This window comes from Felis catus (genome assembly GCF_018350175.1).
Source record: "Felis catus isolate Fca126 chromosome X unlocalized genomic scaffold, F.catus_Fca126_mat1.0 chrX_random_Un_scaffold_80, whole genome shotgun sequence".
In the NCBI taxonomy this organism is placed as follows: domain Eukaryota; kingdom Metazoa; phylum Chordata; class Mammalia; order Carnivora; family Felidae; genus Felis; species Felis catus.
In genome coordinates this window covers 54,667-64,245 of record NW_025408530.1, presented here as the reverse complement: position 1 = coordinate 64,245, position 9,579 = coordinate 54,667, and the positions used below count along the sequence as shown (strand labels likewise).

General features: G+C 40.9%; 1 pseudogene; it reads right to left on the bottom strand.

Moving 5' to 3' along the window:
• Positions 1-3,431: 3,431 nt before the first annotated feature.
• Positions 3,432-3,798, bottom strand: LOC109497112 (annotated as a pseudogene).
• Between the last annotated feature and the right edge of the window lie 5,781 nt (positions 3,799-9,579).

Below are 9,579 nucleotides of genomic sequence, written 5' to 3'. Positions count from 1 at the left end.
AAAGCAATCTACACATTTGATACAATCCTGATCAAAATCCCAATGATGATATTGCAGAAACAGAAATATCCATCCTAAAATTCTGATGGAATGTCAAGGGACCCTGGATGGCTAAAACAATCTTAAAAAAGAAGACAAAGCTTGAGGACTCATACTACCTGATTTCAAAACTTAGTACAAAGCTACAGTAATCAAAACAGTTTGGTACTGGCATAGACACATGTATGAAACAATGGATTAGAACAAAGAGCTCAGAAACAAACCCTCTCATGCATGATCAAATGATTTTTGAAAAGGGTTCCAAGACCATTCAATGCAGAAAGGTCAGTCTTTTTAAAAATGTTGTGGATAAAACTGGATATCCACGTGCAAAAGAATGAAGTTTGACTCTTGCCTAACACTACATACAAAAATTAACTCAAAATGGATTAAAAAAAAAAAAACCTAAACATAATATACAAATCATGAAAGTCCTAGAAGAAAAATAGGGCAAAGCTTCATGAAATTAGATTTTGCAGTGATTTTTTTTAGTGTGACACCAAAATCACAGGCAACAGAACTAAAAAATAGACAAATTTGACTTCATGAAAGTTAAAAACTTTTGTGCATCAAAGGACAGTATCAACAGTCAGAGTAGGGGCTTAGTGAGGTCAGGCGATCAATGGAGCTTTAGTGTAGGTCCATCTTGCAGTGGTCACAGTGGTTCCTCAAACTCATCCTGTGGTTATTTCCACAGTCCTGGAATGCATAATTTGAGTAGACATACAAAGCAACTGGTGGAACCCCCACATTCGCTCCCTGACCTGTGGAGTGAGAGGTACTACAGTGGGAAAGGCCAAGGGGAAGCCACCAGAATTGCCTCTACCTAGGAATATTGCTAAAAGAAACACTACTTCCGTGGAGGGATTGTAGAGATTAATGCCACTACCAAGGACTTGAAAGATGAAGGGGTGGTGATTCCCACCACAGCCCCTTTCAACTCAACTATTTGGCCCGTGCAGGAAACAATGGATCTTGGAGGATGACAGTGGATTATTGTAAAGTTTACTAATTACAGCTACTGTTGCGGATGTGGTTACATAGCTCCAACATATCCCCTGGTTCTTTGTATGCGGATATTGATCCATTATATTAATTTCTTGGGACTGCTATAACACTGTACCACAAACTGGGTGGTTTCAGTAAGATAAATTTATTGTCACATAGTTCTGGAGTCCAGAAATCTAAGATCAAGGTGTTGGTAGGATTGGTTCTTTCTGAAGACTGTGAGGGAAAATCTGTTCCATGACTCTCTCCTAGCTTCTGGTAGCTTCAGGCATTCCTTGGCTTCCAGATGGCCATCTTCCCGCTGTGTTTTCATATTGCTAGCCCTCTTTACTTGTCTGGATCTGCATCCAAATTGGGATATGGGATTAGAGCCCACCCTAAGGACCTTAACTTAATCATCTGCAAAAGTCCCTTTTGCCAAGTAGAGTCACATTCACAGGTACTGGAGGTTAAGACATCAACACCTTTTTAGAAGTCACAATTAGACCCAAAACATCTGGAAAATGCTTTTTCTTTGATACTATTAGTAAATACCACTAGAAACCATTTGCCAACATTACTCCTTCATTGTCCTACCCCAGGAGTATATCAGTTCTCCAGGCCTAAATCATAATTTAACCCACGGGAACCTTGACCACTTTTTCTTTACACAAGGCATCACATTGGTTCATTACATTGATGACATTATCCTGATTGGACCTGGTAAGCAAGAAGCAGCAACTACTCTAGACTGACTGGTAAGACAGTTGCGTGTCAGAGGGTAGGAAATAAATCTGACAAAAATTCAGGATCCTTCCACCTAAGTGCAATTCCAATAGGTCTAGTGGTATCAGGCATGTTGAGATATCCCTTCTAAGGTGAAGGATAAGTTGTTGCATCTGTCCCTTCCTACGGCCAGGAAAAGAGGCACAACACCTAGTGAGTCTTTTTGGATTTTGGAGGCAATGTATTCCTCCTTGGGGTGTATTATTTCAACCCATTTACCAAGTGTTCTAAAAACCTGCTAATTTTGAGTGGGACCCAGATTAAGAGAAGGCTCTGCAGCAGACCTAAGATGATGTGCACGCTTTGTCACTTGGGCCACATGATTCAGCAGCCCCAATGGATGTTTGAAGTGTCAGTGGCAGATAGGGATGGTGTTTGGAGTTGGAACCTTTGGCAGGCTCCTTTAGGTGAATCACAGCACAGGACCTTAGATTTCGGAGCAAAGCCCTGCTATCCTCTGCAGATAACTACTCTGCTTTTGCAAAACAGCTTTTGATTTCCTTCTGGGCTTTAGGAGAGACTGGATGCTTGAACATGGGCCACTATATTATCATGTGACCTCAGCCGCCCATCATAAATTGGGTGTTATCTGACTCACCAAGCCATAAAGTTGGGCATGGACATCATCAAATGGAAGTGGTATATATGTAACCACGCTTGAGCAGGCCCTGAAGGCACAAAGAAGTGAAAAGTGAAAAAGTGGCCATAATGCCCCTGGACCCCACTCCTGCTACACCGCTCCTCTCTCCAAGCCTGCACCTATGGCCTTATGAGTTCCCTATGATCAGTTGACAGAGGAAGAGAAGACTTGGGCCTGGTTTGCTGATGGTTCTGCACGATATGCAGGCACTACCCAGATGTGGACATCTACAACACTGCAGCACCTCTCTGGGACATTCCTGAAGGAAGATGGTGAAGATAAATCCTTCCAGTGGGCACAACTTAGGGGCAGCACACCTGGTTGTTCACATTTCTTGGAAGGAGAAATGGCTAGATGTGCGATTATACAACAATTCATGGGCTGTTGCCAATGGTTTGGCTGGATGGTCAAAGACTTGGAAGGAGCATGATTGGAAAATTGGTGGCAGGGAGGTCTGGGTACAAGGTATTGTGAATAGATATCTCTGAATGGGCAAAAGGCATAAAGACATTTATGTCCCATGTGAATGTTCACCAAAGTGTAACTTCAGCAGGGGAGGACTTTAATAATCAAATGGATAGGATGACCTGTTCTGTGGATACTAGTCAGCCTTTTCCTCAGCCACCCCATGTCATCGCCCAGTAGATGATGACCACAAAGTGGCCATGGTGGAAGGCATGGAAGTGATGCATGGGCTCACCAACATGGACTTCTATTCAGCAAGAATAACCTGGCTACAACCACTGCTAAGTGACCAATCTGCCAGCAACTGAGACCAACAACACTTAGCCCCCAGTATGATACCATTTCCAAGACTGGTCAGCATGGCAGCAGGATGATTATGTTGGGCTGCCTCCATCTTGGAAGGGGCAACGTTTTTTCTTGCTGGAATAGACACTCTGGATACACATTTTTCCTTCCCTGCATGCAATTATTCTCCCCCTCCCCCAGTTTTATACCTTTATTTGACAATAAGTGATTAATTCCCATCCACATCAACTGTCTGTAGATTTTTGAGAGTGGTGACAGGTACAAAGGTAACCAGTGTATAGAGCTTGTCTGGTGAATCTTCATCTTTGTTACGTTTCCTGGACAACCACACATGGATATGGTATGGAACATTCCTTATTCCTTTAGCCCAGACAGCTTTGTTCCCATCTCCTTCATGGCAAATTTCTGGGTCTCTTTGAGTGCCCAGTGGCACGCTTCTTGAAACCTACTCCACGGATGCACTTGTGAATGTTGATGGTGTGTTCTCTGGTCACTATCTCAATAATGGCAGAATGGACCTTATTCTTCTCACCATCCTCCTTTGCAGGAGCCGTTCTGCTGGGCCCAGGTTGGAAAGGAAGTGTATACAATTATTCTGACCAGACTACTATCCATGGACTTACAGGTGCCTTATCCACGATCATGGTATTCCACACAGCATTACTTCTGATCAAAGAACTCCCTTCATAGCAAAAGAAGCACAGCAATGGGCCCATGCTCATGGAATTCATTGGCATCACCATGTTTTCCACCTTCTTGAAGCAACTGACTTGATAGAATGGTAGAATGGCCTTTTTTTAAAAACGCTTATTTATTTTTGAGACAGAGAGAGACAGAGCATGAACGGGGGAGGGTCAGAGAGAGAGGGAGGCACAGAATCCAAAACAGGCTCCAGACTCTGATCTGTCAGCACAGAGCCCGACGTGGGGCTCAAACTCACGGACTGCGAGATCATGACCTGAGCTGAAGTCAGACGCTTAACCAACTGAGCCACGCAGGTGTCCCAAGATGGCAATACCTTCTAAGACTGGGTCAAGGCTCTGCAGAAGGCTGTATATACTCTGAATCAGTATCCAACATATGACCCTGTTCCTCCCATAGGCAGGGTCCAAGAATCAAAGGGACCCACTAGAAAAATGTTTGCTTCCTGCTCCCATAACATTGTGTTCTGCTGACCTAGAGGCCTTAGTCTCATAGGGATGAAGGTTTCCAGCAGAGGACACATTGAATTGGGAGTTAGGACTGCCACCCAGCCACATTGGGCTCCTCATGTCTCTGGGTCACCAGTCAAGGAAGGCAGTTACTGTACTGGCTGGAGTGACTGATCCTGATTATCAAAGACTGTTACTCAACAATGTAGGTAAGGAAGAGTGTGTCTGGATGTCTGGAATACAAGAGATCCCTCACAGTATCTCTTAGTACTACCACGGCCTGTGGTTTAGGTCAATGGAAAACCACAGCAACCCAATTCAGGCAGGACTATTAGCGGCCCAGACCTTCCGGTATGAGTTAGTCAAAGAACAATGACCAAATGTTTTTTGGTTTTTTTTTTTTTTTTTTTTTTTTTGGCACAGAGGAAAGGGAAATGAAAGATGGTAGATATAAATACCGACAACCATTTGACCAGTTGCAGAAATGAGAACTGTAATTGTTATGAGTATTTCTTCTTTGTTATGAACATGTTTCTATGTAGGGGTGTGTGTGCATGTGTGTGTGTGTGTGTGTGTGTGTGTGTGTGCGTGTGCGTCCATATGTGTGTGTGTATACATTCATCAATAGATAGATAGAACAAATATAGTTTTCCTTTCCTCTGTTATCCCCATATCATGTTTCATAAGATGAATTGATTTTATTTCACAGTATTTACATTAAAAGATATCAAGTAGAAGAAGGAACATCACCCAAGGGCTTGCATCTCTACTGGTAAAAGGGTTAGTGTGTTTTGAGTTGTTTCACGTTATGTTGAAGTACGACTTTGTTATTGTCTTTACTTTGAGATTAGTAATAGTTTAAGGAGATTGTACAGATGTCAATATAAGAAGAGCAGGGCTGTGATGGTCAATTTCACACATCAACTTAGCTAGGCTATGGTGCTCAGTTGTGTAGTCAAACACTGGTCTAGGTATTTTGTAGCTATGATTAACATCTACAATTAGTTGACTTTAAGTAAGGAGATTATACTCCATAGCTTCCTTAATAATGAAAACTAAGGTTTCTTGGGAAGGAAAGAATTCTGACTCAAGACTGTAATATATCAAGTCCTGTGTGAGTTCCAGCCTGCTACACTGCTCTATACATTCCTTTATTTATTTATTTTTATTTTTTTATTTTTTAAATATAATTTATTGTCAAATTGGTTTCCATACAACACCCAGTGCTCATCCCAACAGGCGCCCTCCTCAATGCCCATCACCCACTTTCCCCTCTCCCCCACCCCCCATCAACCCTCAGTTTGTTCTCAGTATTTAAGAGTCTCTTATGGTTTGCCTCCTTCCCTCTCTGTAACTATTCTTCCCCCTCCCCCTCCCCCCTGGTCTTCTGTTAAGTTTCTGAGGATCCACATAGGAGTGAAGACATATGGTATCTGTCTTTCTCTTCCTGACTTATTTCACTTAGCATAACACTCTCCAGTTCCATCCACGTTGCTACAAATGGCCAGATTTCATTCTTTCTCATTGCCAAGTAGTATTCCATTGTATATATAAACCACATCTCCTTTATCCATTCGTCAGTTGATGGACATTTAGGCTCTTTCCATAATTTGGCTATTGTTGAGAGTGCTGCTATAAACATTGGGGTACAAGTGCCCCTGTGCGTCAGAGCTCCTGTATCCCTTGGGTAAGTTCCTAGCAGTGCTATTGCTGGGTCATAGGGTAGATCTATTTTTAATTTGGGGGGGAACCTCCACACTGTTGTCCAGAAAGGCTGCACCAGTTGGCATTCCCACCAACAGTGCAAGAGGGTTCCCATTTCTCCACATCCTCTCCAACATCCATAGTCTCCTGATTTGTTCATTTTAGCCACTCTGACCGGCGTGAGGTGGTATCTCAGTGTGGTTTTGATTTTTATTTCCCTGATGAGGAGTAACGTTGAGCATCTTTTCATGTGCCTGTTGGCCATCTGGATGTCTTCTTTAGAGAAGTGTCTATTGATGTCTTCTGCCCATTTCGTCACTGGATTATTTGTTTTTCGAGTGTGGAGTTTGGGGAGCTCTTTATAGATTTTGGATACTAGCCCTTTGTCCGATATGTCATTTGCAAATATCTTTTCACATTCCGTCAGTTGCCTTTTAGTTTTGTTGATTATTTCCTTTGCAGTGCAGAAGCTTTTTATCTTCATGAGGTCCCAATAGTTCATTTTGGCTTTTAATTCCCTTACCTTTGGAAATGTGTCAAGTAAGAAACTGCTGTGGCTGAGGTCAGAGAAGTTTTCTCCTGCTTTCTCCTCTAGGGTTTTGATGGTTTCCTGTCTCACATTCAGGTTCTTCATCCATTTTGAGTTTATTTTTGTGATTGGTGTAACAAAGTGGTTTAGTTTCATTCTTTTGCATGTTTCTGTCCAGTTGTCCCAGCACCATTTGTTAAAGAGACTGTCTTTTTTCCATTGGATATTCTTTCCTGCTTTGTCAAAGATTAGTTGGCCATACATTTGTGGGTCCAATTCTGGAGTCTCTATTCTATTTCTTTGGTCTACGTGTCTGTTTTGGTGCCAATACCGTACTGTCTTGATGATTACAGCTTTGTAGTGGAGGCTAAAGTCTGGGATTGTGATGCCTTCCGCTTTGGTTTTCTTATTCAATATTACTTTGGCTATTCGGGGTCTTTTGTGGTTCCATACAAATTTTAGGATTGCTTGTCCTAGCTTTGAGAAGAATGCTGGTGCAATTTTGATTGGGATTTCATTGAATGTGTAGATAGCTTTGGGTAGTATTGACATTTTAACAATATTTATTCTTCCCATACATGAGCATGGAATGTTTTTCCATTTCTTTGTGTCTTCTTCAATTTCCTTCATAAGCGTTCTATAATTTTCAGCATACAGATGTTTTACATCTTTGGTTAGATTTATTCCTAGGTATTTTACGATTCTTGGTGCAATTGTGAATGGGATTAGTTTCTTCATTTGTCTTTCTGTTGCTTCATTATTGGTGTATAAAGATGCAACTCATTTCTGTACATTGATTTTGTATCTTGCGACTTTGCTGAATTCATGTATTAGCTCTAGCAGACTTTTGGTGGAGTCTGTCGGGTTTTCCATGTATAGTATCATGTCATCTGCAAGAAGTGAAAGCTTGACTTCTTCTTTGCCAATTTTGATGCCTTTGATTTCCTTTTCTTGTCTGATTGCTGATGCTAGAACTTCCAACACTATGTTAAACAACAGCGGTGAGAGTGGACATTCCCGTCGTGTTCCTGATCTCAGGGGGAGACAGCTCTGCTTTTCCCCATTGACCATGATACTAGCTGTGGGCTTTTCATAAATGGCTTTTATGATGTTTGAGTATGTTTCTTCTATCCCGACGTTCTTGAAGATTTTTATTAAGAAAATTTGCTGAATTTTGTCAAATGCTTTTTCTGCATTGATTGACAAGATCATATGGTTTTTATCTTTTCTTTTGTTAATGTGACGTATCACGTTCATTGATTTGTGAATGTTGAACCAGCCCTGCATCCCAGGAATGAATCCCACTTGATCATGGTGAATAATTCTCTTTATATGCTGTTGAATTCGATTTGCTACTATCTTATTGAGAATTTTTGCATCCATATTCATCGGGGACATTGGCCTTTAGTTCTCTTTTTTTTACTGGGTATCTGTCTGGTTTAAGAATCAAAGTAATACTGGCTTCATAGAATGAGTCTGGAAGTTTTCCTTCCCTTTCTATTTTTTGGAATAGCTTGAGAAGGATAGGTATTATCTCTGCTTTAAACGTCTGGTAGAACTCCCCTGGGAAGCCATCTGGTCCTGGACTCTTATTTGTTGGGAGATTTTTGATGATTGATTCAATTTCTTTGCTGGTTATGGGTCTGTTCAAGCTTTCTATTTCCTCCTGATTGAGTTTTGGAAGCGTGTGGGTGTTTAGGAATGTGTCCATTTCTTCCAGGTTGTCCAGTTTGTTGGCATGTAATTTTTCATAGCATTCCCTGATAATTGCTTGTATTTCTGAGGGATTGGTTGTAATAATTCCATTTTCACTCATGATTTTATCTATTTGGGTCCTCTCCCCTTTCTTTCTGAGAAGCCTGGCTAGAGGTTTATCAATTTTGTTTATTTTTTCAAAACACCAACTCTTGGTTTCGTTGATCTGCTCTACAGTTTTTTTTAGATTCTATATTGTTTATTTCTGCTCTGATCTTTATTATTTCTCTTCTTCTTCTGGGTTTGGGGTGTCTTTGCTGTTCTGCTTCTATTTCCTTTAGGTGTGCTGGTTGATTTTTTATTGGGGATTTTTCTTGTTTCTTGAGCTAGGCCTGGATTGCAATGTATTTTCCTCTTAGGACTGCCCTCGCTGCATCCCAAAGCGTTTGGATTGTTTTATTTTCATTTTCGTTTGTTTCCATATTTTTAAAATTTCTTCTCTAATTGTCTGGTTTACCCACTCATTCTTTAGTAGTGTGTTCTTTAACCTCCATGCTTTTGGAGGTTTTCCAGACTTTTTCCTGTGGTTGATTCCAAGTTTCATAGCAATGTGATCTGAAAGTGTGCATGGTATGATCTCAATTCTTTTGTACTTATGAAGGGCTGTCTTGTGACGCAGTATGTGATCTATCTTGGAGAATGTTCCATGTGCACTCGAGAAGAAAGTATATTCTGTTGCTTTGGAATGCAGAATTCTAAATATATCTGTCAAATCCATCTGAGCCAATGTATCATTCAGGGCCCTTGTTTCTTTATTGACCATGTGTCTAGATGATCTATTCATTTCTGTAAGTGGAGTGTTAAAGTCCCCTGCAATTACCACATTCTTATCAATAAGGTTGTTTATGTTTGTGATTAATTTTTTATATATTTGGGGGCTCCCATAGTCGGCGCATAGACATTTATAATTGCTAGCTCTTCCTGATGGATAGACCCTGTAATTATTATATAATGCCCTTCTTCATCTCTTGTTCCAGCCATTAATTTTAAGTCTAGTTTGTCTGATATAAGTATGGCTACTCCAGCTTTCTTTTGCCTTCCAGTAGCATGGTAGATAGTTCTCTCTCCCTTCACTTTCAATCTGAAGGTGTCCTCAGGTCTACATTGAGTCTCTTGTAGACAGCAAATAGATGGGTCTTGTTTTTTTAATCCATTCTGATACGCTATGTCTTTTGGTTGGAGCATTTAGTCCATTTATATTCAGTGTTATTATTGAA